At 41.6% G+C, this 22736-nt stretch overlaps 1 long non-coding RNA gene across 4 annotated transcripts in view; it reads right to left on the bottom strand.

Annotated features, from left to right (window-relative positions):
• Positions 1–16425: 16425 nt before the first annotated feature.
• LOC112549752 overlaps positions 16426–22736 on the bottom strand; it is a 30455-nt gene continuing 24144 nt past the window's right edge. For 3 of the 4 annotated variants that reach the window (XR_003093260.1, XR_003093264.1, XR_003093262.1), the window contains exons 2-4: positions 21146–21220; positions 17495–17585; positions 16426–16842 (exon numbers count right to left, since the gene is read on the bottom strand). This is a non-coding gene — a long non-coding RNA (uncharacterized LOC112549752). Of the gene's footprint in view, positions 16843–17494; positions 17586–21145; positions 21221–22172; positions 22339–22736 lie in introns of all 4 variants that reach the window. The other variant, XR_003093261.1, reaches the window with a different exon arrangement.

Here is a 22736-nt window from a genome sequence, read left to right as displayed (position 1 = left end):
CCTACACCCTAGTCCAATACACACTCAAGATGTCTTTCAACTTGCTGACCTTATGACTTTCACTTTCAAATTCCTGTCACATTTAGCTCTGGAGTTCCTCTTGATTTATCTTAGTCACATATTGCTCATGCAGAAGTAGGAACTCAAACAAAACTGAAATTAACAACCTGGTCCTCTCTAGAGACCTCTTTGGTGACTACCACATCACAATTCAGATTCAGTCTTCACTGGACCTTCCTCACAGTCCAGGTCCCACCCTTAGCAATCCTTTGAAGTCACCTTCAAAGGGACTACTCCTCTTGGTTAATTATTCCCCTCTATATTCACCTGAGCTCAAGGACTCCTGAGTTCCTTTACTAAAGTCTGTGCCTTGGGCCAACAACAGTCTCTCCAAATCCTCAGAGAAACATCTGCACTCCAAGTGTTCAATTAATTCATGCTTCCACTCTCTGAGTCAAATAGAAATTCACCCTCCAGCCTTTTCAGGTACCGTCTATGTAAGCTGAAGACAGGCTGACCCCCAATCTGTGTCCCACACAGTGTGTATTCAGTCCCAGCAATTCACCCTCCAGGTCTCACTTGATTCCAATTAAAAGCCTGATTAGGTTTTCCCATTGCTTTTCTTTCCCTTCAGGGTCTCTGTGCCCCCTTTTTGTCTCAGTTGGTGTCTTTACCAGTCCAATGCTCCTCCAGTGGAGCCACAGATACAGGCTGTACCCCTTGGCTTCTTCAGCAGTGGAGATTCCCACCTCCCAGTACCCGCAACCTATCTGTGTCACTGTGCAGTTCCCAGGCAAAAGTCCCCCAGATTTCCCTTTTTCCAGAGGTAATCTACATGCTTCAAGGACCAAGACAATGCCTCCTGATTCCTGTACCCCTTATTCCTCCCCTCACATAGGTAATAGCTTTCGTACCAGTCTGTAGTGATAACCTGTCACCTCAGTGGCTTCAGCAGTTGCTTCCTTGCTGTTGCAGTGAGTAATGTTCTCCAGGCTTTTCTATGTAGTCAGCCCATGAGTCTCAGATAAAACTCCTTGTTCAGCCCTTTTCTGGGGGGCAAAACCTGCCCAGATGGTCCCCACTGTCACACTCTTATGAACGACCAGAACTCTCAAGGTCTTCTGAGTGATTGCTTTCCTCTGACCAGGATGGAGATGTGTGCTTTAACTCTTTTCTGTCTGGCCTGATATTCCTCTGCGATCGGGCTTCTGGGACAAGCTTGCCTGAAGAGGTGAGTATAGCTGGATCAAGACTCGGCTCCCTGCTACAAGGTCAAATGGAACCCTGTCTGTCAAGCACACAGTGAAATCTTCCAGCTCACATGAGTGGTTCCTCAGCATCTTACTCGCTGGACTGCCTCAGAGTCTAGGTTCTACCATTCCAGGATAGCCCATGAACTAGCCTTTCCTAGGGCCAGGTCTCTATTGCCAGGGAATTTCAAATTATTTCTGGTATGTGTTCTGAATCAAAGACAAACCACATTTCAAAATACAAAAATACTCCATTAAATACAATGTCCTTTCCCCACAGAGTTCTACTTACATTTTAAGACATGATAACAAGAACATACAGTGACTTACAAAAGGAATTACAGAACAATATTGATCAGCATGATAGGTAGTGACCTTAGTTCATAATTAACATGGCAAATGAGAGTGTTAAAGAGAGAACTGCAGGAGGAGAGATGAGACAGCTGCTGTGAACTCCTCCAGGTGCTAGAAGAGAAACTAGTTGCTTGAAAATTTAACAAGGAGGATGAATCATTGACTAATTGGAGACAGGAATTTTCATCTTGATAGTTAATTAGAACTGATAGGTAATTTAACAATGGCTCATGATGAAAGTTGAACAATAGGTCACCCACTATATTGGGAAAAGGAGCTATATGTTGTAGAAGCAGTACCGGAAACTACAACGCATATGGAGCTCTAGTAAATAGGTGGTTAAAATTATATAATGTTTACATAATTCATCCATTAAATATGAGCACCATTGTCCTTCAGTTTGAAGAATAATGCAGGCTAGGATTAATAATATTTTACCCAGTAATTTGGAAAGAAAGTTACAAGCAACTGAATATGCCAGAGTTTCACTATAGGGTAAACTCAGAGTTTTACAATATATTACTATTCTCTGTTTTATCCCAGACCTGCTCTGCTGCAGAAGGGGAAATTTGTTATTAAGTGACCCTATGGTGCTACAGGGGAATTACATAACTAAAAAACTAATAGAAATGTTATAGCAATGATGCACCAAGGCCAATTTTTAATTGCTTATAACTTTATTTTAAATTCAGTGGTACTTACATAGATACGTTCAGTGCTTTCACAGAATGATATTCTAGAGGGAGCTCTTGGGGGTTCCTAGAAGCAAATTGTTAAAATTCTGCCACTAAATTGAAGGGAAAATTGGGATAATTTTACTGGCTTTAATGGAATTCACACACATTCAACAGTAAAGACCATCCGTACCAGAAATGATTGGTCCCTGGTACTCATACACATGCACATATGCACATACATACACATACACATGCACACACACATGTGTGAGTGCGCATGCACATACACACACACACACACACACACACACACACAGAGCAAGAGACATTTATTTTGCCTTTGGAGTATGCTGAATTATGTTACCAAAAGTGTCCTGAGGGACAATATAACCTGATCACCTACAACATCTTTACCTCCACCACCATTTCAAATTACACAAGGTAAGTACTGTGCTACTTTATCACTAGATTCTGATTATTCCTTACAATGCCTGTTCTTTGTCATAGCTAAGAGAAGTATTTTTTTGTTAAAATGGGAAAGTAAATTACTAAATTCACTTCTCTACACTCCACTTTTCTGGACTATGTGGATGGTACTTAAGTTTTAGTTCAGGCTAAGGGAATCAGTACTAGCTTGTAGTATCATGAGGAGAACAAATGTATTTTACCCTTCTCACATAACCACACCTACATTTACAGTCTGTGACTCCTAAATACTCTGTGATTTACACTATAATATTTGACAATTTCTGTCTTACTGTGTATTATGGTCTCACTTTTAATGACAATGAAAGAGCTTGTGTGCAAATCTGGGCCCCATACCTGTGAACTCACACATGTTTAAGAGCTTTAATAATACCACTGACTCCAGTGGGGTCAGTTGTGCTTAAAGTTAAGCATCTGCCTATGGGCGACTGGTGCCTCCTGAGTCAGAGGGCACTTGCCCCTGCAGCAGACAGTCAGTGACCAGAGGTGGGGGGGAGGTTTCCCTGTGGCCAATCCCACAACTGGCAGCAGTGCACTGCTGCCAGTTGTGGGATGGTGGGCTTGCACAACCTGGGCTTGCACTTCCAGGTTGGTGAGATCAGCCACAGGGAGACTGCTTCTCTTGGTGCACTCCCTGGCCGGTGGTGTCAGGGTGGGCACCAGTGCTCTTGCCTGCCCCCACTGCCCTGGAACGCTGCTGTCAGGGGGTGCACGTGCACCCCTATGCACCCCCTACATGTTGCCACTGCATCTGCTTATGTGTTTGCAGGTCTTAGCTCAGTGGTTTTCTGCCCAGGTGCCCCTGGAAGGCATAGCTGCCTTGGAGGAAAGGACCAGCACCTCCCCCCCTCTGCAGGGCCCACCACCAGCTTGTCCTCGCAGGCTCCAGCTCCAACAAAAAAAGAAAAAGAGGATTGGGCCCTTCACTGTAACATGATGGAAAAATTGAAATGGTAGGTTTCAATTATAAACCCACCATTTCAATTTAGGGGTCATTGAATAAAACCCTGATGACTAAACCCCTGTCACATGTACAAGCAACCCCCAGGTTTATCTTGTGAATCATGTGTAGGTGCTTGCACACCTAATATTGTGCAGCACCCTGCAACACCCTTAAAGGGATCTCATGACACCCCAGAGTACTGCAGCACCCTGGTTGAGAATCACAGCTTTAGCTGAATGTCTGACAGTTTAACCAAATTGTTATTAGACAGTGAGTTCATAGCCTTGATGTTGAAAAACAGCTATTCATTTACTCAGAATATGCACTTATCCAAATGTACTGTAAACATTGCTCACTAAAGAACACAGTCCTGTCAGTGTTGTGGTATTAGCAGTCCCAAAACTAACTAGATCCCATCATTTTCAAGGTTTCTAAGCACTTCCTTTTGACAGCTACTTATCCCCACTGCTTCTGGCACAAATTTTTATGCAGTTAAACAGAATACAATCTGGTTACAAAGTAGATAGGGGGCTAAAATATAAGTAGCTTATATGCTTAACTGATATGTAGATAATCAGTGTTTATTATAATGTAAGCAATAGGCAGTGTGTTATGTACGTAAGTGAATTATGCACTTTTCTGGTATCCATATAATCGCTTCTTGGCCTCTTGTAGGTTAAGATAAAATAGACTTTAATTGAATTTATTTCTGCCTCAGGAGAGAATAGCAAATTCCTACAGATTTCTTCCTCATGGTATAGCATCAAGACCAATTTCTGAATTATGTTTTTGTTTTGGTTTTTTGGGGGTTTTTTTATCCAAGAGTTCCCATATGATTTTTCCTTTTTGGTGCCAGCCCACATACACTTGTGAAATATTAAAACTGAACTGTTTTATATGAGTTATTTTTAAAGCCATAAATATAGAGAAGGAAGAGTGTATTTTCCATTTAACCAAAAATAGGTAACTCAATTTAGTTTAAACTTTCACTTTTGGGCTGAAGCAAAATGTTCATTTTTGCAAATGTTCAGTTTAACAGAAAAATGTGGGAAGAAATGAGACAGTGCTAATGGATCTTTAGGTGGACAAGGAGTAGCAGTCTTTGAAAATCTATTATAAATCCACTATTGAAACATAGATAATAAAGCTCTTGGTATAAAATATTTACTGTTAGGATAAAACTTCATGAGCTGTGCCCTAAGGTATAACTCGTTATCTAATATTTATTGTGTATGGGACTGGTTGAACAATAATATTGTGAAAAATTTTTTAAATCATTACATTGGAGGAAGATAAATATTAGTTTGGAAATCATATCATTCGGAGTGCCCTTGGACATCAAAGCTGAAGTAGCTGAAAAATAAAATATGAATTGACCCATAGTATGAGGTATAATTCATCATAAAAATGTTCACACAGAGAATAAATGACACACGTCATCCTCTAAGAAAAAAGTGATCATTTCATTTCTGATAGGTGTTGAACTATTACCAGAATTTTTCTGTGTAACATATATACAGAATACAAACAGAATTATTATGCCTAGCCTTGTCACTAGCACATACTTGCATATTTCTTAGTACAAACTCATTTTTCATTTTGATAATTGTTCCTGACATTTATTCCATGCAAAACCCATTAGGCCAAGTTCTGCCTAAAGTTATATCCACTTTTGAGATCAGTGGAAATATTGCTGTTGGCTTTAATATCCACAAAATTGGGTCAATATGACATTAAGTTTGTAGCTGAACATACCAAAGTAAAGAGGAACAGGAGTTCAGGTTGACAGCTTGTTCAGTTTTCATGATTCCCTTTGCATATGTACATTACAATATGTTTTTTAAAATGGTATGATCTTGTGCTGCTTCCTCAGATAATATGTATATAATATCAATTTAACCATTTAGATTGCATTCAAGCATGAAAAATATTGGTCTTAAAATAAAAGGATCTGAAAATAATGGATTATCATTCTCACTTATCCCTTAGTTACAATAAAGTCAGAAAAGGCAAAATTCTGTTTCACTTTGTGTCCACACTGGCGATGTGTAGGAGGTTCATGCAGGTGCACATGCACGCTCTGAGCATGTTGGTGCACCCCCTGTGAAAAGGCACCACCAAGATCAGTGGTGCCTGTGGCCAGTCACTACTTGCCACCCCCACTGCTGGCAGCATCTGCAGGTGGTCAGTGATCGTCACTGGCCACCACTGGCAGCATGGGTGCTTGCCAACCCCTGATCAGTGCTCGCCACCCCCATGCCCCCACTGCTGACAGTGCCCCTGGCATCTGCGGGAGCTCCCAGTTCACTGCTGCCATGCCCCCCCAGCCACTGGGGGAACACGTCATTCATTTGTGTCCACATTTTCATTTTCCAGGTATGTAAGTGGCATTCTTGACACTTAAACAATTTGCAGTTCTGTTACTTGTGTAGTGTGGAGGAAGCTCTTCTGTAATGTGAATGTAATGTGTGTAACAGCAGGAGGAACCAGAGGGCTAGTCTGCAGAGCTGTGCTGACTGTTAATTTGGACTACAACTTCCAGAAACCCTCATGGGCAAGAGAAAAAGCAAGAGGAAGCTTGAGGCTGGAGTGAGAGGAAGAGAGATTAGCGTGCACGTGGAACCTGGTTAGCCCTATGCAGAAGAGTGTGCAGTAGAGCTGGAGATGTCACTGGCTTGGTCACACAGAACTGTGGACTGAAGGAGCTGGACTCCGAGGCAGTTGAAGCTGCTGTTTGAGTGCTCTAGGGACTAGGGGGTTGTTTGGGACACCTCTGGAAGTGTGTGTGTCAGGGAGAGGGAAGGAATGAAGGTACTGGGTATATGTTACCACAGTGTTGACACTTCTTTACCTTTTACCTGTTTCCTTCCTTTGGCCCATTGACTTGTGACCTTAAATCCTATGATTTTCTCTGTAGAAATGGGAACTCCCCCTTGCTTCTTGTGCCAGTTTTTGGGGGCTGCAGGATTAGTGCTCTTTCTGTATTCTAGTCCCAGTAGCTGAGTGGTTAGGGCGATTAGCAAAGCAGCAAGAGACCCAGGTTCTAGGCCCCCTTTCTCAAGAGGAGATCTGGTCCTTCATCTTGGTGACTTCCAGCACAGTGCTATAATCACAGGATCACAGGTTAGGCAGCTGGCCTGTCTAGGTAGCCAAGAGAGAGAGAAAATTGGGCCAGGAGGAAGCAGGCAAGCCACTATGTATGTGGCTTAGCCAGATGTATACTATTTTGGAAAAAAACAAACATAGATTGGGTCCTAACCTGGACTCTTCTGCCCAGTGAGGTGGAAATTTCTCCACTGCTCAGCATACATTTTATCAATGAATACTAAATGTAAGGTGCACTAGTTCCACTTATAAACAAAGGATGGAGAAATAACTAAGTAATGTCTGACTTGTGACATAGTAGTTAAAGGCAGTGGGCTGGGAAGTCGGAGTTCAAACACCTGTGGGTAGGGAGGGCCTGGAACCTGGGCAAATGCCCAAACCACTCAGCTTTTGGTGCTAAAGAATGGGAGGTTTCTATTTGTTTCTTTGGTACTTATGCATGTATATAAACCTTTGAGGCCAGTGTGTAGGCTACTGCACATGTTTAGTGTCTTCGTGAACACTTATATTTCCAGGTGATAGAACTGCAGACTGTATATTAACGCTAAAAAGCCACTTGTGTGGTTGGAAAGCTGTGATTTGGGCAATTTGGGTGCATTCATTTAACTAGAATTCTGCCCAAAGTTTTTAATTAACTATATTTGTGTCACCAATAACTCTAAAAGTCATAGAATAAGGGAATTGAATGATTCAAAACTTGCATAAAGGTAGAATGAGATTTTCAAAAACCTTGGTCTAACTCTGCTGCTGTGAAAAATCAATGAAAATTTCACCACTGACATCTGTAAGTGCAGAGCTGAGCCAACGTTATGAAGTTTGAAAAATCCCATCCTCATTTTTGTAAATATTTTAGTAGACAGATGGCTTGGGTAGTTCAATCAGTCTATATATTTTTTTAAACACAGTCAAGGTCTGAAGGACTGGCATCATCCTTTCCAAATAAATTAATATGTATAGATGTGTGAAACTATACAGCCTTTGATTGAATTAAAAAATCCATTTGATAACACCATACCACATACCATCACAATGCCTCTCTGTTTCTGTTGGTTTTAAGTAGGTTAAACTGTGAAAATTCTCTAAACACAGGGTTCAGATGTGCACCATGTGTAAAAAAACCCACCCTTTTAAACAAACTATGTAGGGCAATGCTCCCACATTTAAGTATAACACAGCCCTTACATATTGGGTGAACAAAGTTAACTTTTGGTTTTACTTGTAAATGTACCTATGACAACAGAAATACAAAATAAAATTTAGTTGTAAAGTAGTTAAGGTAGTATAAAACTTTTCCATGGGCCCCAAAGGCATAAGAAATACATTTTGTTGTAGTACCTACGGACATTTGTACACAAGACTTTTGCACTGCGTTAATTGTGCTGCTGTTTGCACATTCGGTGGCATAATTTGCCTTAAATGACTTTGGGACACAGCAAATGACCTTACATCTGCGGCGGGAAGCACCAGGCCCCATGCAGCTCAGAGGCTGTGCAAGTAGCCCAGCAGCAGTCCGGGAAGGCAGACTCCACTGAAGGAAAAAAAAAAACTTCAAAAGCATGAGCCTGATCTCTCTCCCCTGGAGACTGCCTGCTAGGCGTGTGCAACGTGGGCAGTATTCCATTCGGATTCGAATTCGGCCCGATTTGGGGGACAGTGATTCAATTCACTGATTTGAATCACTGTCCTGATTTGATTCAGCCTAATCTGAATCTAAAGATTCGCTTCTGATTCCAAGAATCAGAAATTCAGCCATAGACACAGCTTTATACGTTTGTTCTATGTACCTCAAGGTACCAGGTACAGCTCGTGAATGCTGAGATGGTTGGACGGATGGAGCATCCCATGGGAATGCAGAGGGGTCCCCCGCGCTCTCAGTGGTGGACCCAGAAGTACTTCTGGTCCACTTCTGGGTCCACCACTGAGCACACAGAGGACCCTCCCCTCACACTCCTGTGGGACACTCCATCTGCCCCACCATCTCAGCATTCACAAGCTGTGCCTGGTACCTTGAGGTACATAGAAAAAACATATAAAGCTGTGTCTATGGCCAAATCACTGAATCTTTCTGAATTGAATTGGAGGCTTCCAATTCAATTTGTAGAGATTAATGGGTCTCCTGATTCAATTTGGATTCAGAGATTTGGCCGCCGAATCAGGCTGAATCTCCTCCAAATTGAATCAGTGACTGAAGCTTCGTGCAGCCATATTGCCTACCTGCCTGAGGTGCATGGGGACCTTGTGCCCCCCAGGACTGCTTGAGCCAGGTGCCTGCGGGTGGCTGCTGCCTGGGGGGGCACCACCACTGCTATGGAGGAAAGCACCAGCCCCCTGCTTGCACAGCTCAGGGACCGCTCGGCCCACCAGCAGCTCACTCTCCCCTCCCTTCTCTGGTGGCAGCCAGAGAGGCAGGTAAGGGCTGGGTGCATACACACCACAAGGGTTTACTTCACCCTAGGGAGAATTTAGGGAGAATTAAGCCCTTGTGTCGTGTACAAATGCCCTATTATGCTAGAAGACATGAGAAGCCATTGTTGTTGTAGTCCCACAAAATATAAGCAATGAGCACAATTAATCTGTTTGTCTGTTCTGGTTCCAATTTGTGGGGGATTTTTTACTTTGCCATTATTTTAGTATTTGCACTCAGACTTTGTGCATCCGCTTACCTGACTACAATTTTGACAAAATGTAATGATGTGGTTAAGTATATTGCACACACACGGATCTTCCAGCACCAATTAGAACTGATAAAACAAATATGGTTGGCTTTAACAGTACAATATTTTAACACAAGTGTTGGGTGATAAAACTTATATTACTTTATGCTATAAATGTCCTATTACAAGTAGTAGTCAAATGCAGCATTTGAACTGGCACAGTTACTTTACCACCGGTCACATTAAAAAATGGTTCATAGAAGGAAAGGCATGTACCACAGACATCCTGTTGTGTAGGAAGTGGAGGCAAATGCTATGCTGGTAGTGGTCCTCTAAAAAATGCTTCTTCAGTGTAAAAAAATAAAATAAAGAATGGTCCAAAAGCACCTAATAAAAACAGCTTACTTGAAAGTCAAATAGTGAAACTGTAATCAAAGATAAAGTCTACAAAAAAGGTGCAAAGGTTCCTATGTCACTTATATCCTAGCACCCAGTAACACAGATATTTCTCAAGGATGTGGTCAGTAATTAAAAATAATTCCTATTCCAACAAAAAGTCAAGGCCAGATTACAATTTCAGGTTAACAGGAGTGAATCTGAAGTAATTCCCCTGAATGAATTTACTCCAGTGCTATCCAAGTAGTACTATGGTGTGAATCTCCCTTTAATCTTGATGAATGAAACTGAATGTCTGTCAATTTCCAGATATTGATCCTAATCCTTTCTTCACATTATTACTCCTAATACAAGGAGCATCCTCGACTTCAGTGAGACTCTTTAGGGTGAGTGAGGGTTTTTTGGTTTGGACTTTTTAATTTGTACCAGGAAATTCTGTCATAGCAATGCTGAGGTAAACTCATTAGATCATGATTCCATTGTGGTGCAATCTAATGAGGCAATGATTTTCTACATTTTGCTCGAAACGAAACCTTGCAAATATAAACCTTACACGTTCAGGATAAAAATTCAGCCTTCATGTCCAGTTCTCTTGGGAGTTTCAGTTAAATGGTTACTGGAATTTTGTTGTTAAAGTGGTGCTGATTGTAACACAGTAGGCATTCAGTAACACAAGACTCCAATTAAAAACTAACAAGTAAAAACAATTAAAATGTCTCAATCTTTATTAATAGCCAGGGAATATTCTGTTTTCTAAAACAGATGCTTTAGTCATACCACAGAAATGTAATAAATAATAGTTGTTATGGAATAGACCTTGGTATGACAGTTATGACAGTGCTAATCATTGATCATTACTTCTCTTAATACAATTGGCTTTATTTGATTGCTCACCTAAAACTTTTCAAAGACAATGGTAATGATTAAAATTAGAGGAGCCTGATAATAACTAATTATTCTTTAATAGAACCAAGAGGAATAGATTTTCAAATTGTAATAACATGTTCTAATTCACATACCAAAGTAAGCAATAGCCTCAAACTAGATTAAACCACATTTCTTCAAGGCATTTGGAGGCCAGAACTCATTACAGTTTCACAAAACACTCATCTAGGCAAGCCAATGAAAACAACAAACAGAAGCATTCCCATTTTTCTAATATTACCTATACAATGTTGTGCCTGTAGGTTGGCATTCTTGGCATTATTTTATTGTACAGACTATTCACTGCAAATACATTATTTTCTTTGTGATGCAGAAACTATATTTCACCTACTAATTATCCTCTAACTACACTGTGCTGTCATGATTCTTCAGATAACTTGACAATTTACTGAGATGATCAAGCTCTACAGGGAATTTTGCTAACATCTAAGTAAACCCGTAAACCTAGCCTATGCAGAACCTAGTGGCTAAAATTAGATAGCTGATCTCAGCACACGGACTAACAATATTGCTTCTCCCTTGTTTCCTTTCACTTGTTTTCTGTCTTACACGTCAAATCCAAGCTTCTCAATCTTACCTTCAACTCCCTGTCACTCTGCTGTAATCTAGATAAAGCCCTTTCCCACCAATCCATCTTCTGTGTAGCCATCTGCCAGTGGAACTAGCCCCATGTATCATCAACTTTTCATTTTAAATGTCTTCTTAAAATCCATTTTTCCATGAAGTCCAACAGTGTTAATTCAAATTAGAAATAATGGTTTCAAACCTAAATAAAAACAACCAACGTACTTCAATAAAGATTTACTTCACTATACAGTGGCCGCTTTAGTGCATTTTGGGACTGATTTATGTTGTCTACATATTTACACTGTAAAAGCCTCATGGGACGAATTGTCACATGTATACCTTGCACTATGAAAAGCACAATGTTGGTATCAAACAATTTGTAATAAGAATAATAAACAATAATTTGTCTCTGGTTATGTGCCACGTGGAAGAGAGCTAGTGTACCTTTTCTTGAATAAGTATTGTTTTCCGGATACAATTTTAAATTGTATTTAACAACATAACTCCTCCTCTGATTAAAGTTGTTGACTTCATCCTTGCTTCAGATACCTGGCATAAAGGACTGCAAATCTCAGAATTTTTTTTCAATGTTTCAAAATGTTAATGCATGGATTGCTGCTACATATTTAAGATGGGACTAGACCATAACTTAATGAAACAAAGGTGCAAAAGCTAGAGAAGTCAGCGTTAAAGATATATCAGATGTTAATCATGTCATTTTAATAATACTAAGGACCAAATTCTTCCATCTTAATGCACTCTTTCTGCTCCTGTTGGTTGTATATAAACAATAGTACTATTCATTTGGAAAATTCATGGCAGTGAAATGAAGTACATGTGTAAATCTTAAAAGAATCAAGTATGGTGCCATACTTAACAATACATAGTCATTTTTCAAAGTGGAGTTCCAACCCCCCACTAGCCCTTTTATTTTAAAAAGATTTAAAAAAGAGAATTCCAGATTTGTTTTCCCTCTTGGTACTTTTGTAAGATATAACCCAAACCATAGCTATACTAGAAGGAATCTTTGAAATGCACCCATGAAAATAATTCCTTTCACCATATTCCATTATGAGAGGCATATAATACCTATGAAAGGCTGATGTGGACATTTATTAGGTATTCTCCCTGCTTTCTGTTTGAGAGCAAGATCTCCTCTAGATTGCTTTGACAGTGTATCACAAGAACTTTCATGGGATTCTGACAGGTTGGGAACCAAATAAAAACACACATGGTATCAACCAGAGAATCCAAGTGCTGGAGGTTATGTTAAGAGAATTTTCTGGTGCTTCTGAAACCACATGTGAAAAGGGGTTATGCTGATGGCAGCAAGAGAAGGGGAAGAATGGAATAGGGCCCTTCTTGTCTTCCTGGGAATTTTCTCTGTGTTTCCTTTAGCTGCTGCAGCCTCAGTAGAACTTGTAGGCAACACCCACAGCACACATCAGTTCAGCAAGACAGTACATAAGCATGAGCATGCTGATTTTTAGAATACCTAGTTGTACACAAGTCCTGTAAATACAATGCAGTTAATGTAAATGCTTTTGGAATAAAGAAATGAGGAGTGTGGTGGTAGAGATTTGTGGGCTGCTTGCTTGCAAAAGAGTTCCCAGGTCAATGCACTGGCACATCAGCATTCCCATTCTAAATATTTTATATAATTCCTACAAGTAATAATGGTAATAATAATAAACTCATTTACTAGGAAGCCTGCAGCTCTCAACCTCTATGATTATCTCAGCAATGCAGCTAGTTTCACAATGCTGGTTTTAATGAAATTGAATCTGTCAGAATTATTTTTAAGGAACTCATTAGGCAGGCACTTATAGTGTTTTCAGGCTAGGCCTTCCATCTATACACTATTCCTTCTTGATCGTGAAAGAACTTTTTATACTGTTAACTAATGTTTCACCTTTACATATTTTATTTTTTAAACCTGATGTAAAAATATATTTCTACACATTAAAGTAAGGAGCTCCTTCTTATTCAAAAAGCTGTGGGGGTATTAAATGAAACAGCAAGCAGGAGAACAACAGGCCTGATACTAAAGTTCACTGAAAACAATAGATGGTCTTCTATTAATTTTTCAAGGAGTTTGGGACCAGGGTATATCTACAGCCACCTGCCTTTGACACCAAAACTTCTGCTAGGAGACTGCAGTTGCCATCATCATGCCATTAGAATATGTGCACACCCATAAATTGCTGATGGCTCCATGAGGTTGCGCTCAGGAGCTTTGCCATGAGAGTACAAAAAGCAATTTGAGAGGGCACCTACACTGAACAGACTGTGGTAGCTCTGCGCATGTGAAAACAACACAGGGGCCCAAAATTGAAGCGGTGGGTTTTAAAAAACACTGCTTCAATTTAGGGCTGATTAAACCCCCTTGTCAGGTACACACCTTACCCGCCTCTCTGGTGGGGAGGGGAGGGCGAGCTGCCAGTGGTCCCTGGGCTGCTGGGGGGGATGGTGCTTCCCTTCATGGCAGTGGCACCCCGCCCCCTGCAGGTGGCACCCGCCTGTGGGCACCTGGCTTGGGTTGTCCCGAGGGGCACCGCAGCTTTGGAGGGAAGCACCGGGCCCCCACACAGCTCATGCAGGCAGGGAGGCTCTGGGGTCAGGGGATCAGGTGTTCCACTTTTCTTGGGTGGAGCTGCTTTCCCAGGCTGCTGCCAGGCTGCCTACAGAGCTGTGGAGCTGCACAAAGCCTGGTGCTTCACTCCACGGCTGTAGGGAGTAAAACTGCACCCCAAGTCATTTAAGGCCCATTACACTGCCAAATTTCCTACAGCAGCTGGAATTAATGCACAATACACTGCCAAGGCATGCAAACAACACCATTAAAGCGGTGCAAAAGCATTTGGTCCGCTTTAAAGTGTCATGCACACACACTTCTCGTTTTGTCTACAAACAGTCTATGTGCTTGTTTGCACTGTTTACTAGCTGGTGGGCAGCAGCAGAAGTATTACTCTATTCAGCGGAGTCAAGGCCAAATTAATGCATAGGCAAACTAGGCACATGCCTAGGGCCCTGGGCTGTGGGGGGCTCCGGTCCTTCCCTCTGTGGCAGCAGTGAAAATGGCCATGTCCACCTCCCTTCCCTTTCCTTCCCCTTCCTTCTTCCAGCCTCACTGCCTGCTTCCTAGGTGTGGCTCCAAGCCCTACTTTCCATGGGTGGCAGCTCCGAGTGGGGATGGGGTCTCAACTAGCCCAGGGCCCATGCCCTTGTTTGCCTAGGTCCCACTGAAGGGTTAATCCGGCCCTGGGTGGAGTAACTGCCAGAAGAACTGGGGGTTCTGCAGCTATAGAGGGATTTTGAGTGTAATCCTATGCCAAGTTTTACCAGAAGAATTACAGTAGTGCAGACTAGTCCTTCACCACACAGCCTTAGAACCAAAGGCTTGTAGAGGATTGTAGAGCTGAGTAGTAATTGGCTTTGCCTGCAAAACTAATGAACTGACTGATCAATTTACAACATCATTCAAGGTTAATAGGGAAGAGAAGGAGAAAGTTCTTCATCATGGGAATTTTTTCAGGGGGATTCTGATCCACATATATGCTATATATATAAAGGGCTTAGTCCGTCTGCCTGCATGTCTGTAATGCTCTTGGGGGACATGGCTCCCAGCATAGCGGTAAACTGATACCAAGTCCCCTCTCAGCCTTCTCTTTTTCAGGCTGAAGAGTCCCAGGTCCCTCAGTCTTTCCTCATATGGCTTGCTGTGCAAGCCTCTAATAATTCAGGTGGCCCTTCTCTAGACTCTCTCAAGTTGTACCACATCCTTATTAAAGTGCAGGGCCCAGAACTGGACTCAGTACTCCAGTTGAGGTCTCACCATTGTTGAGTACAGTGGAAGAATCACCTTCTTGGTCTTGCTGGCGATGCACTGATTGATGCATGCCAGGGTATTATTTGTCCCGCTAGCAGCAGAATTGCACTTCCAGCTCATATTCATACTGTGGTCTGTTATTACCTCCAGGTTCCTTTCATTCACAGTGCTGGTCAGGTTGGCATTTCCAAGCCTGTAGGTATGCAGGGGATTGTTTGTCCCCAGCTGGAGCACTTTACATTTCTCAACATTGAACTTCATCTAGTTCTGCCTCGCCCAACTTGCTAGCCTGTCTAGATTTGCCTGTATCTGTAGCCTATCTTCAAGCGTGACCACATTTCTCCATAACTTGGTGTCATCTGCGAACTTGGCCAGCAAGCTCTTCACCCTCTCATCGATTGATGAAGATATTGAAAAGTACAGGACTGAGCACCAACCCCTGTGGACACCACTGCCCACTTCTCACCAAGATGACACAGATCCGTTCATTAGGACTCTCTAGGTCCTAGTCCACACCCAGCTTCATACCCAACTAACCATTTCTCTACAATGCATGTATAGTTTTGCTTTGCATTTACAATATATTCTGTAGCTGCCAGTCTGGAAGCACTCTTCCCCACATTTTGGCTGGAGTAATTTATTTGCGAATGCCTTGAACAAACATAACACCTTGCTCCCAGGGAGCTATGGGCAAGGCAGTCAACTGCCAGGTTTTGGGGGACTCACTATGACCCAGCACAAGAACTTGCCTTGCTCCTCAGCCCTTGTGGGTACTGTGGGGCTAAGTAAGAACCACGCTGCTGTGCAGTAAACTCCGTTTGAATTGGCACCTTGAAAACAGCCAGGGACAGTCCCAAGCACATGCACAACAGTTAGCCTGCTGACATGGGAGAGCTATCAACTGACCCACACCATACAGCTGACATCAGGCTGCATCATGAGGCTATCCCACCACACATTCTATTTAAGGCTTAGTGGAAACCAGCCACAAACACATTACATATATTTGGTGAAATACACTTGTGGCTGGCTTCCCATTTTGCCATGCCATTAATTCCCTGAATGTGTGGCAAGGTTACTATTTATGGCACAATTAACAGGCTAATCGCGTTTTAAGTGTAATGTCTTTACTAAGAGAACTGTAATTATGTGGAGGTTCTCTACAAAACTTTTCTTTAAAAAAAAAAAATAGACAAACTACAGAAATACATACCTTTTAATAAATCTGTTTATACATTTATGAGAGAATGTCAACTCTTTTTATCAGTATCTTGAAGCATATTAAATGAGATAATAATTTAAATTATTAACTTAAAATAGCCTTTTAAATCACAAAGCTCTGAGTGCATGTACAGGTTCCAAAAAGGGAATAAAGATAGGAGAAACTGTGGTTAGGACTCTTGACTGGGACTCTACAGCTCTGGGTAAAGTACTTTGCTCTGCCACAGACTTCTTTTGTGGTCTTGGGGGAGTCATCTGCTTTCTCTGTGCCTCAGTTCCACATCTGTAAAATTAGGATAGTACTATTTCCCTCCTCTGTCTGCTGAAATTATAGGCTCTTAGAAGCTGGGATTCTCTCTCATTATGTGATTGCACAGCATCTAGTGTAATGGGAACCTGATGTTGGCTGGAGCCCCTAAAAGAAACAATAAATTATTAAAAAGAAAAGCATGAGATTGAAATTCTAAACATGTAACAGCTTCTATTCAAAAGAGCTGTGAATGAATCTTGGATGACAGATATTTTCATGGTATAGTCCAGATCAATGAATAAATGATAAACCCAATTGTTTCCATGAATTATCGAGATAATCTTTGTTGGAGGTATTAAGATATTCTCTGTTGTAAATGGCTACCTGTAAAATAGGGGGACAAGAGTATTTTGTTGACTTTCACTATCTGAAACCAATCCTAATGTGAAATCATGAACTTTTATCAATAACATCTTTTAGACTTTAGCCAACTAAGCATTTTTCAGCATAATTATTGGTTGTAAAATTATTATGTTAGTGTACAGTATTTTGGTGTAATTGCAATCTATATATGACCTCAGAGCTCACTTTTCAGCTGGTAAATTGAACTGCAAACCTCTGTGGTATTGTTTATGGAAAATTCCATACGCTTTTTAAGGGCTTTTGACCTAGATTCCTTAATGTTTTCCTAAAGAGAATTTTCCAGACTTTACCTAGAGACTTGTTAGGTAAAACACACAGGAAATCAAGGAAAATTACATTTCAGTGTTTTGTTTTCTGAAGTGAAAGATCCCATAATCAAAAAGAAAAAGCAAACCTGCCAGAAAGTTGCCACTGTGCAGTACAATCATCTGGAGGAATTTATGCACTCAATAGTTTATCATTACAGATGGAGACAATGTACAAACCTGAGTAAAAAGCAAACACAAATAGAAGAAAATAAGGGATTTTTAAGGATGTTTACTTCATAATTATCGAGCAAAAGAGTAATCGCAAACAGGGGCCAGTAATTTAGAGTTTTCTTCTTTATGTTTCTGAAATCCTGAAATGATTTTACTGTCAGGTTATCACAAGAACAAAGATAGTCCCAAGAATGATTTGTATAAATATGTGACAAACCTGACTATGGAGGACCCCAGAGCTCTGAATTTCTCCCTGTTATGTTGCTACTTGCCCCAAGAAACAGACTGAAGTTGCCCTGGGATGGCTCCCTACCCCAGAAACCCTCCTGCCCTTATACTAGACCCTGCAGCTTCAGTGAAGAAATCTCTGCCAGCCACAGGTGGCCTACACCATTGGGTTAGGAGAGACATTTTTTGGTCCCTTTCTCCATGGAGAGGGCTAGCATGGAATATCAATCAACTAAAAATCACTTCTTCTGCAGACAATCAGTAAGGTTTTCATAGATTTCCAGGGTCATCGTTTCATAGTTGGTAGGGTCAGAAGGGACCTGAGCAGATCATCAAGTCCGACCCCCTGCCATGGGCAGGAAAGAATGCTGGGGTCAAACGACCCCGGCTAGGTGATTATCCATCCTCCTTTTGAATACCCCCAGGGTAGGAGCAAGGACCATTTCGCTTGGAAGTTGGTTCCAGATCCTAGCCGCCCTGACTGTGAAGTAGTGCTTCCTAATGTCCAGCCTGAATCTACTCTCAGTCAACTTATGGTCATTGTTCCTAGTTACTCCTGGTAGTGCTCAGGGGAACAGGGAGTCTCCCATTGCCTGCTGGTCCCCCTTGGTAAGTTTATAGATGGCCACCAGATCCCCTCTCAGCCTTCTCTTGTGGAGGCTGAACAGGTTCAGGTCCTGTAGCCTCCTCTTATAGGGCCTGCCCTGCTGCCTCCTGACCATACGAGTGGCCCTCCTCTGGACCCTCTCCATGTTGGCCACATCCCTCCTGAAGTGCAGCTCCCAGAACTGGCTGCAGTACTCCAACCAAGGTCACATAGGTTGGAAGAGACCTATTAGATCATCAAGTCTGATTCCGTGCTCTGGGCAGGAAAGAGCGCTGGGGTCAAGTAACCCCAGCCAGGTGCTTGTCTAATCTCCTTTGAAATGCCTCCAAGGTCAGGGAAAGCACCACTTCCCTTGGAAGCTCATTCCATATTTTGGCAACCCTTACCATAAAGAATTTTTTCTTGATAATTTATTATATAGGATAAAAGGTCTACACAAACAAAATGGACTATATATTTGGAGACAGGAAAACAAGTCGGGTTCCTAACCCTGTCATCCAGCTATACCTTAGCCTTCCTGAGAGTCTTGGCAGCATCCCCAGAAATCAGCCTTCCTGCGGAATTCTGCCAGCCCTGACTGCTGGGGTTTTCTGACCCTTCCTAGCCCACAGGTAACTGCCCAACACCTTCCAACCAGCTCCTCCTCCCCGTGCCCCCACCAGCACTCTCTTGAACAGTGGTTTTTAACCTGTAGTCCATGGACCATGGGGGTCTGCCGACTATGTCTAAGGGGTCCTCAAAACACAACTATGATCAATCAAAAGGTTGTAATTATCCACATTTACAATTCAAAGGAGTCTAAAAACCATTCAAAATTTCCAAAGTGGTTGACACCTCCATTCGAAATTTTTTAGGGGTCCGCAAATTTAAAAAGTTTGGAAACCACTGCTCTAGAAAGTTCTGGTCTGCTTGAGGTAGCCAGCATTCCTTTGGTTGGCTTTGCCACTCTATCAGATGTCTTTGCTATAGAGGAGTTGATTTCTCCACTACAGGGAGAGAATATCTTGGAGCCTAACTCCTTCTGCCCATGTCTGGGAGTAGCAATTCTTTTTGCCCCAGATCACAACAACAGGAGAGATTCAGCAGCTCTGCTCAAACTTTTTTCCATGACAAAACCATAAACAAAACCATAAAGATCTATAGTGGCATAAATGGATACAGAATAATATTGGCTGTCCAATGCATACCAAAGCAATACTGGAAAACACAAGAAGGCATTCAAGACATGCTGCAAATTCCCAAAATGTAACAGGGTATGTGTTCACAATTTACCATATTTTATGGTTTATAAATCAGCACAGTGTATAAGCCAACCCCAGTTTTATTATCAAAAAAGTTTGGTTTTTCATATATCCAATGTATAAGTCGATCTTTATTTTGATCTTCATCAAAGCGACAGAAAGGATCGGGTTCTTGTTGTGCTCGCAGGGTCCAGGGAAGTTGGATCGGGCCCCTGGGAGCTTGAGCAGCACCCAGCCTGCTGGCAGCCCCGCTGGCCAGGCCCAGGGAATGCCGCCACCATGGAGGGAAGGACTGCCCCCAGCACTGGCAGCTCAACCCCCAGCCATGGAAGTAGTCAACTTCACCCCATGGGCAGCACGGGGTATCAGGCAGGAGTGGAGGGAGGAGGCCAGTCCTGCCCAACACCCCTAGCCTCCCGTCACACTGCTAATGGGGTGAGGCAGCTGCTTCCTGGGCAGTGCTAGGTATCCTGCTAGCTATAGGATCCTGCTGATGGCAGAAGCAGGGAGGGGCCTGATCCTGCTTTTGCCAGAACCTGTCTGCCCTGATCCCATGGCCGGGGGCGAGCTGCTTGTGGGCCGGGCAGCCCCTGAGCTGGGGGGGGCAGGGAGTGAGACAGTCTTTCCCTCCACAGTAGCTGCACCCCCCAAGCCCAGCCAGGTGGGCTACTAGCTGGGCAGGTGCTGCCCAAGCTCCCAGAGGTCTGATTCAACTTTCCCGAAGTCCAGAAACCGTGTATAAGTCAAAGTGGAAATTTAAGGGTAATTTAGGGGGGTTCAAACCTTGACTTATACACTGTGAAATATGGTATATATCAACTTATAATGATTTTCTCAGTAGATTCACCATTAGTTGAGTCACCTATGTCATTTTTAAAAAGGGTGATGTTCTTTTTCATCAGACTCAGTACATCCATGGATATGTAATGTATAAGACTACATAAAAATGTGTAAGTCTCTGATCTTAGGTTACTTGAATTCTTTGCTTTAAAGACTTTACTTGACCTCATATTGCCCCATCAGCAAATTAGATTTAGGTCTTGAAGTACCCAAGAGCTCTAATTGTATGTATATTCTGCAATTCATTAAAAAAACATGCTCTATAACAGCCCTACGATATGCTTATTTGCATGCACATCAAATGTAATCTAAATAATCTAAATTTACAGAGAGCTTTAATTTTTCTGAAGTATTTAGATGTTTCATAAATATTCATAACTGCTATTCACTGTTGACAAGCATTTCTTGAACTGTTTGAGTAAGAATAATTTACAATAATTTTTGGAAGCGGCTGGAACAGATAACTGGTCTGCTCAAGAACACCTAGAAATATGAAATACGATCCTTTCCCCCCAAAAATAAGTGAGCTGATTGCCCCAGGTATGACATATATGGAGGACAATGAGATTACAGTCTTGAGACAGTAATGAGAACGGCTTATGTTTGCTATTCCTCATTCACACTGCAAACTTGTCATGAAAATGGATTACCTGCAGTTCTGTACTATTTTCAATTCCTGTCTTGTCGTGATAATAAGACATCAGAAGTTTAATGTTCAATATAGCCTGTGAAATACAATAGTATATAAAGATGTGTGGATATTAAAATACTTGCTACTGCAATCTCTTCCCTTATATCTGTATACTCATGAGTCTGTCAAAGCAGCTTCACTTGTGCTTTTACCTACTGCATTTTTGTTTTTGGGAATTATATTACAGCTTTAGGAGGAACATAGAAATCTTCTCTAGCAAGGTGAGAAGAAATAAATGCTTTGGCTTGCTGGCTACTTCCACATCTGGGGTTACCCATATGTTCACAATATTTTCCTCTCCATATCATTTTTTTCACAATGTATTACAAGATAATATTCTCTTTTGTATTGACCCTATTTTTTACTTTTAGTTTTTTTAACCTGGGGTACATTTCTGAAAGGTGCTGAGGGCTTTAGGGCTTTCAATAGTTGTTGGTGCCAAGGAACTTGTGAAAATCCTTCTAGGTGCCTTTCCACATCACTAAAGGCCTTTAAAAATCTGGTCCTCAGTGATTTAGGAACATGCGTTCTATTTATTAAACTGTACTATTTTTATTAACTGTACTTACAATCCTGTCTTGCAAATGCCTACTGATCTCTTGTGCATAACTGTGGTCCCACTGGACTCACATGAGTGTCCATGGAATTGTCTTAAAGGGCAATATTTTGCCAGGGACTTCAAAAGAGCACAAAATAGAGAAAAAGGCTGGAATGATAGCCTCTACCTTGCTGGAAAACTATCCAGACATCACCTACAGTCCCAGTATTTTGTTACTTATCTCCCAGGACGTAAGGACCAGGAAAGTCTAGTGTGGAGAGCAGTGAGAAGATAAATTAGTATTTCCTTTCACTCTACCTAATGAGATGTAGCGAAAAGAAGTCCTAATATCTCCTGGTATAATTCAAAGCTGCTTCTAACCATTGTTCAATGTAACATGTATATATTTACATTCCAATAGATACAATTTAATATACATAATACTTACAGTGATAGGCACATCAAAGAGCTTTGTTTATTTAAATAGATGTATATTGTATTCATGGGTGTACATATATAGAATGTACCACCAAAGCTTACAAATTCTTGTGCTGATGTTTCTGTAGTACAAGGGAGCGAAATCTTTATTACAATGTAGTGGCTCTGTCCAGATACTGTAATAAAGAGAGTACCATATGGTATCAACAAAGCACTAACTGGGTGTTTTCCATTGACTTCAATAGGAACAGTACTGCACCGATATCCAGGATTAGTTGTCTGCGTGACTTCAAAACAGAGTTCCTGAATTCAAAAATAACTTATCTAATTAAACTCCAGGTTAAAAAAAAGAGAGTGATTTCTTCATATTTTAAGACTAAGCATGAGAAATTTGAGGCCAGAAGGAGCTTTTCCTGTGAAAGTTAAACAGAAAGAGATGCAAAAAATGGGCTAATAAAGGAAAGTGTGTTGCATCTTTACCTATGGTGTCCAAACCACTGCATCATACCATAAGTATGTGTGTAATACTTCTAAAAATGTCATTAGAAGAGATTTTGTCACTTCAAACTAGCTA

This window comes from Alligator sinensis, unplaced genomic scaffold (genome assembly GCF_000455745.1).
Source record: "Alligator sinensis unplaced genomic scaffold, ASM45574v1 scaffold71_1, whole genome shotgun sequence".
Taxonomy (NCBI): Eukaryota; Metazoa; Chordata; order Crocodylia; family Alligatoridae; genus Alligator; species Alligator sinensis.
The sequence above is the reverse complement of the archived record's forward strand: the minus strand, read 5'-3'. Positions and strand labels throughout refer to the sequence as shown.